Here is an 8327-nt window from a genome sequence, read left to right as displayed (position 1 = left end):
AAGTGCCTTATCCACTCACCATCTAAGAGGCTTTCGCGTACAGCAGATGGGAACATATGCAGAGACCTACAACCATATACCACATGGAGAGAGTCTAAGTCTGACCTCTCTGTCAAGTCCCACAAAGAGGAGGCTGAAAAAGTGTAGAAGTCAGAGGGGACAGAGGACACCTAAAGAACATAGCCCTCTTAATCATCTAAGCAAGGTACATATAAGCTCTCAGAGTCTGGAGCAGCAAGCACAGGGTCTGCACTAGGTCCTTTAGGTATTTATTATAGTTATTAGCTTAGTATTTTTATGGGACTCTTTTCCTTCTGTTGGTTGCAGTGTCCAACTTTGATCTGATAGTTTTTGCCTCATCTTACTATATTTTATTTTGTAATGTATGTTTCTTGTCTCTTGGAAGCCATTCGTTTTTGAAAGATACAAAAAAAAGAAGGGATCCAGAGGAGAAGAGGTATAAAAATAAACTGGAAGGAGTGAAGGAAAGAGAACTATAATCAGAATATGTTGTTTTATAAAAGGATCTATTTTCAATAAAAGGAATAAATATACATCAACAATACTCATAATTTGATTTATTGCTTTTAAATCACTTATTCTCATGTTGCATTAAATGGTGGTAAAAAAAAAAACTGAACTCAATTCAGAGAATAGATGCTCATTGTTTTGTAGCCAGTTTTCACATTGGAATATGAGTTATTATAAGCTGCAAGTTTTTATACATATCTGTTTTCAAACTGATAATATTGTAGTCTCCTCTTTACTTACTGAAAGTGACATCACACAGTAACAATTGGATTTGCTATGGAAGGTGACCTAAATGGGAACTAGAAACATGCACCAACAGCTGATACAAAGTAGTAGTATTATCTTGGGTAAATTGCATTAGGGAAATCATTATATTGTTGAATCTTGTGGTTCCTGCTTGAGGGAATCATTGTTTGGATTAGGGAGTCAGAAAACCTGTGTAAATGACAAGGTAACTAATTAGAATTATATAAAAATTCCTTTGCATACTTCTCTTTACTTAACATTTCCACTTGCTAGCTTCTATTTGGGCAATTCTTTAAAATATAAGCATAAAAGTGCTCATATTTCTTGGGTCTTTTGGAACTGAACTCAGACCTGAGAGACTTGAAGCTTGATTTTGGTGCCCTATGCCCTTGAGATAGACAATTAAAATCCTCCTTCTGGCTAGTAACCACCAATGGGGTGCTTAATATGGAAGCCAGAGGGTCTCTGCAGAAACACGTTTCTGTTAATATTCAAGTGTTACTTATTTCTCTAAAATTTAGGTGTAATGCCAAATACTCTGTTATGCTCAAATACTCTCTGGTGTTCAATCCAGAAATGTCACCTACAGGATGACTTTTATCCCACCCAAAATACTGTGAAACTAAAAACCATTTAGAGAACTACAATCCTGACATCCAGTTTCCTGTGTAGGTCTTCACTAATATATCTGGCACCTGATTTTTGTTGATGTAAAAATTTGGCTTATTTTAAAACATTAAGTATCCATAGGTACAGGAATACTTTATGTAGATTAGAATTCCTCACAAAGGAATACTCTGACCATAGCCATATTTCTCACATTGTGTCTTGGGATGCCAGCAGAGATTTTCAGCCTATGCAACAAAAGCCACAATTTGTTATACAGACTGAAAACCTGGATAACAATTCAACTCCATCATAATTTACTGGCTGAAGTCAATACAAAATCATTCAGCTCCAAAGATACATGATAAAGATCATATCTTTCTGTAAGGGAACTGCAAAGATGCTGCAAACATATTTTTTAAACTATCACAGTCCAAATCTTACACAGCAAATCATTTTTTCCATCCATATGCAGAAGGAACATTGCCTTCAATAATCTCAAGAGCCATAATTCACTTTGACTTTAGGGACAAGATATTATTAATTCATTAGTTCTATAAAGAGATAAGTGACCTTTAATACCCTGAAAAGTTGTAGACACATTCTATCTCAAAATCTGTGCACTAAAGTGACAAGTGTTCCCCACATGCCACTGGAATTATGTTGTCTCCTTGGAAAGTGTAAAACTGGGAGACCAGGGTCATCTCTAGTCCATGGAAATACTGAAAGTACATACAGCATATGACAATGTTTGTTTGTTTGTTTGTTTGTTTGTAGGTATCTGTTGATTTCTCTGAAATGAAATTTTAAGAGCTATTTTTTTTTTGCCATTTGAACATCTGGCAATTACATTTTATTAATTCTTCCATTTTAAAGTATAATTCCTTTAGATAATTCAAATGCAGGTAATTTAGGGGATCTGTAAAACTATGAGTTCTTTTAAAAAAAATAAAGTTTATTATAAAGACTGTCAGACAAGTAGAAAACAGCACACACCCAAATTTGCCAGACCTAAGTCTATACAACCCAATTAACTTCTATACAATCAGAATAGACATTCAGACTCGAAGCTATAAGCTTCATATTAAATTAAACATTATACATTTCCAGTAGCCAACATTTTTATATAATTATCTATCATGATACTAAAAAGGAAATCCATTGAAAAATTAGAACTAAGATAAGTAATTAGTTTTATAACTTTTTTATAACTCCTGTAAAATTTTCTTTTTATATGACTCCAGTCCCTTTTAGTCTGAAGAGATACTTAGTCATGAGACAAACATTAACACGTTGGTCATTAATGGTCCACATATATAAATAACTATGATGCCCTCAGAGAATATTCCCTGGTTTCTGTGGGTGGGAGGGCACTGAGTGACATTTCTATAATCATTAAATCATCTTCTGACGGTTTTCTCAGATTGTACACTCATCACTAAGTGATTCGTGACCGCAGTGCCTTTGTAAGCTTTTGAGTTTCATATAATCAATTTATAATCTACTCCATTAGACAAAGCCACATGAACTAACCTCCTCAGGATGAGCTCTTGTCTATTTTTGGCTCACATAATGATGTTGAGTGACAACGTCCTTAGTACTCTCAAAAGTTCCATTCTAATAGAGTTTTAATAGACATGCCATTTGGAGCACGGTCAGTATACATTTCTATTTTTCTATGTCATAAAACATGTCTGAAGCTATTGGCTTTTATTTTTCCTAAGATGCTGAAGTGTCATTATCATTCTTTCTATATATTATTTTGTCCAACTACACTCCTTGATTTGGAACTGTTGTTATTATTCCTGAATAAAGTGTTGAGGATATGTGTTCATTTTAAATTTTATTTTTAAGCACAAAAGGGTTTATTTTTAGCTCACATTGTTATATATATTTTATCACATGATACAATACTAAAACAGTCATCACTTTCAGTATTTTATCTAGAAAATTTCTTGGTTTTATACGTGAGCTTTTTAATATACTTTCTATCTTTTACATGAATTCAGGCAGAAACTTTGTTAAGCCATAAAGCATAACTAACATTTCCCTTTTACTCATTTTTTGTTAATAGTCATCCTAGTCTAAGGCCTCACTAACAGGACCCAGTAGGCTTTATCTTCTCGTGACCTCTTAGCCAATTTATCACCCCTTGAAGTCTTGAAACAACAAATGCAGTAACATGTTTCAGTTCTATTCTAGATCTTATACCTTGTGTAAATTTCTTACACTTTGCTGATGGAGAGATGGCTTAGTGGTTAAGGATTCTTTTTGTTTTTGCAGAGGACTTGGGTTAGATTTCCAGCACCAACATCATGGCTTATATAACTCCAGTTTCAGGAGATCCAATATTGTTGACATCAGTGGGTACCAGTCACTCACAGGGTTTGCAGATGTACATGTAGTTGAAATACCCATATAGGTAAAATAAAATAAATTGAAAAGCAAAGTTCTCAAACATACCTGTATAAAATAGTCATTATAATGATATTTTTATTACTGTGAGTAAAGATTTGTCTGAGAATGGAGGCATATTTTATTGATACTCTAGTGGTCTAAAGCCTCTTCAAGAAGTGATTAAGGACAGGAATCTGTAATCATTAGGAATCACCTTTACTTTATTTATAGTCTGCATTATAATGATTCAACAAGGTATCCAAATAGGACAGAGTCCTGACTGACAATGACTGCTTTTGGCTTGAGTTCTCAATTCTCAAGCAGTATGACCTCTTTGTTGTAAATTTTCTTTTAAAAGACTTCTTGTTAGCTACTGCTGCATATGCCAAAGCTTACTGGATCATGAACTTGGGAAGATTCTTCATTCCTGATATACATGTAGGCTTCACGGTTGTATGCTATAAGTAGATTATAGGTATTCTTATTCCAGTCTTCTTATTTGCATAGCAAGTCAGTTTTATACAACCTCTGTCTCTTTCAGTCCAAACCAAAACAAAGTCATGGAACAGATTGATCATTAACAGTGCATATATGAATAATTATTACCCAAATGGAGAATATGTTAAGGTTAAGTATGAGTCTTAAGATCAGGGCTGATTGAGAGATTCAATTCTCGATTTAGACCTGTTCTGCCAAGCCAGATCATAAATAGAAAGTACAGGACTGGCTATTCCTGGTTGTCAACTTGACTATATCTGCAATGAACTACAACCCAGAATTGGAAGGCTCACCTGTGACCCTCCCTAATCTGGAGGCAGGGAAATATAAGTTTCTGACCTGGATTTTAGCTTGGAGATCTTTAGGCATAGTGACTATGAATACCAGAAGTTTAAGACAAGGAGATCTCTGAGTTCATGGTCATCTGGGACAAAGCAAGTACCAGAGCCCGGTGTGGTGGCACACACATTTAATCTGGGCCACCTTCTGCTGGAGATCTATATAAGGACATTAGGAAAAGGAAGATTCACTCTCTTTTCTTTGCCTGTTTGCCTTGTGGGACTGAACAACTGCTAGATCCTTGGACTTCCATTCACAGCTGCTGGTGACCATTTTTGGGAGTTTGACTACAGACTGTAAGTCATCAACAAATACCCCTGCTATATAGAGACTACCCATAATTTCTGTGACTCTAGAGAACCCTCACTAATACACTGCAATATGTGGGATATGGATGCAGACACATGGTTTGTTTCAATCAAATATCTTGAATATAGAAATCTGAATCTTTTTGTTCTCAAGTAGGAAGTCCACCACACCTAAGTGGTCCACCATGGCTAAGTGACAGTACCCATCATTTTTAATTTTCTAGAAAACTCATATATAATATGCTAGTGAGTTCTATATTTCTGTAGAAATTATTGAGATACATTCACTTAACAAAATGGAAGTTTATTTGGACATATAGTAATGTATTTAAAGTTTGTTTAAAGTATTTAAAGTCTGATTCTCACTTTATGTAACAATATTCTATGATGTAGTATGCAGCATATGAGAGAGAAATTCAATTTATTTTACAGCATCCTTGAAACAAAGACTTATGAGTGGAGAGCAAGTTTCAACACTATCTTTCAAATCATATACTTGACAGAAAATATTCTATTCTCTTACTAAGGCTCAATCTTAAATTTTCCACCATTTTCCAATAACACTATAAGTTAAAATGCAAAAATTTTATACAGCATATACTTTCATATCTATAATATCTTCCCCAGGTTCCTATCTATTATCTCATGGTCAGTAGACCAATAATTAGAGTTCTAAAACCCATAATATTATTTTAGGATTTTTAATCACGTTAAGAAATGAAAATACACGTTGTACATGCAAGAAATTCCAGAATTATTACATCACAAACCAGGTGCAGTTGAAAAACTTTAGATGTATGAGAGAAAAACTGATCAAATACTGTTCTTATGCTATACCACATTGCTTGACTCTACTGATATCAATAATGTACACTGTGGTATTTCATTGACTGTCTTGGAATGCCACATGAATTTCTGAGGGTAGGGGAAAAATCTTCTGAAATTTTAAACAGTAATGTTTTCAATCATCCAAGATAAACTTTTCCAGAAAATTATAGAGTATCAACTGTCCTACTTGGAAAACCAAGTTCAACACTTAATACATCCATGAGGCTCTTGTGGGAAATGTTTGATTCTTGTGTGCCATTCTAGTGTTATACTCTATAGTGTGAACAAGTGCCAACTTGTGTTAGAGTATGACAGAAAAAGTTCTAAAGCAAGCTGAGGGTGCAGTGATCCCCTGATTGTGCCATGACAACAGTTCACCTAAGATTTAAAATCTTTCAGCTGCTAGTGTTAGGAACCAGGATACAGAATCAACTAAGCAGGCTCACAAGCATTTACAGAGACTGAAGCCGCAAACACAGAACCCACCTGGGTCTTCACTATGTCCTTTGCACATGTGTTATGGTTAGATAGCTTGGTGTTTTATCAGATTCCCAGTAGGGGGAGTGGGTTTGTCTCTGTTTTGCCTGCTTATGGGATCATTTTCCTCCTATTGGGTGCTTTGCCTAGGACCTGATATGAGAGTTTGTTCCTAGACTTATTGTATCTTGTTATGCCATGTTTGGTTCATATCCCTGAGAAGGCAGCTCTTTTCTCAAGGGAAATGGAGTGGATTTAGGGGAAAGCAGAGGTGGGAGAGGGGGTGGAGGGAGCAAGAACTGTGGTTGTGGTTGGGATGTATTATATGGGAGAAGAATAATTTTTTTTTTAGAGAAAGAAAGCAGGGCACAGAATATATATATTCTGACTGAGAAATCGTAACTCAGACACCTAGCATTTTTGGAATATGACATGATACTTTCCATTTTACTAAAATGCAAAAGTTACAAATCGTTTCAATAAAATAACCTATATTTGTGCCTTATATCTCCATAGCTTTCAGGGCCTAATTTAAATCAGTAATTAAGGACTTTTGTGCTCAATAATTTTGATTTCATAACTTGGGATGTTATATATAATAATATATGACAAAATATCACAGAAACAGAAGTTAGCATTATATTATAAAATTGCATTATATTATATCATATTCTATCACTTTATACTGGCTGCTAGACTGAGAGAATCAGGGAAATATGTCAAGCAAGGTTATATATTGTACTTTTTGAGAATGTAATGCTAGGCTTAACCACATCATATTGTATTAATAGGAAAAACTTTGCATCTTTGTGCCAAATAATAGGATAACTGAGCTCACTAGTGTGAAGAGGTGTGGATGATTTAATTCAATATCATATCACATCAAGTTGTGGAATTGAGCTTTCATTAATCCTCAGAACTTTCTAAGTCTAGAGTATTTGGTCTTAAATTGTCTTTATATTCACAGAATCATATGTCTTTTGATCTACATCAGATAAACATCTCTTTTTCAACCGAGAGGAAGTAATACAGAGACCAATAACCAATCAGTCTGTGAAGATAAGTTATTGTGAGTGTTCCATTCTAAATAAAGCCTCTGTATCTCAAATCCTTTCCACAAGGCATATGGCTGTCCTGGTAAGAAGTCAGAAAGATTGGAATAGCCAGACGTAGTGGATTTCTGCAGTGAAACATTAATTGTAAGAAAAGATAGCACAGACACACAGTGCTGTGACTGCATAGACAAGCCAGTTTCAGGCCAGACAAAATCCCAGCACAGATTGGGAGGGGTTCATGAAGTCTTTCCTCTAACTGAGAAGCTACTGACAATTGATAGCTGCTGAGAGAAGGAAAGTCAGTTTTCTCACGGGACTTGCCCCTGATAGGCTGCCCATAATCTAGTAGATGATCTTATACTTATGTACATATAAGCAACACTAAGTCAATTCAATGGGATTAAAAACAGAGTAAAGTACTTTAAAAATGCTCCACAATCCTAGTCATCAGGGAAATTCAAATCAAATCTACTTTGAAATTTCATCTTACATCTATCAGAATGGCCAACACCAATAAAACGATTGAAAGCTCATGCTAGTAAGGATGCTGATTAAGGGGAAACACTCATCCATTATTAGGTGGGAGTGTAAATTTGAATAGTCACTATGGAAATTAGTGTGGTAGTTCCTCAAGAAACTGAAAATAGATCTACTTCAAGACCTAGCTTTATAACTCTTGGCCATATATAACCAAAGGATATTTCATCCTACTACAGAGATACTTGCTAAGCCAATGTTTATTGCTGCTCTATTAGTCATAGAGGTTAGAAACAACCTAGATTGGATGGAAGCAAAAAATGTGGAACATTTATTGAATGGAAATTTTTCAACTATAAAAATATTAAACAATAAAACTCACAGGTAAATGGATTGAAGACAAAAATGCCATCCTCAGTCAAGTAAACCATGGGGAAAGACAAACTTGGTGTGTAATTGCCTATATGTGGATGCTAGCTGATAAGTCAGTGCTAAGAGAGCTACAATATACATATATAAATACAGAAGTTTCTTACAAAGTAAGGAACTGGGGACAGGATTTAAT

The sequence above is a fragment of the Apodemus sylvaticus genome, chromosome 23 (assembly GCF_947179515.1).
Source record: "Apodemus sylvaticus chromosome 23, mApoSyl1.1, whole genome shotgun sequence".
Taxonomy (NCBI): domain Eukaryota; kingdom Metazoa; phylum Chordata; class Mammalia; order Rodentia; family Muridae; genus Apodemus; species Apodemus sylvaticus.
Note: the sequence above shows the minus strand (reverse complement) of the source record.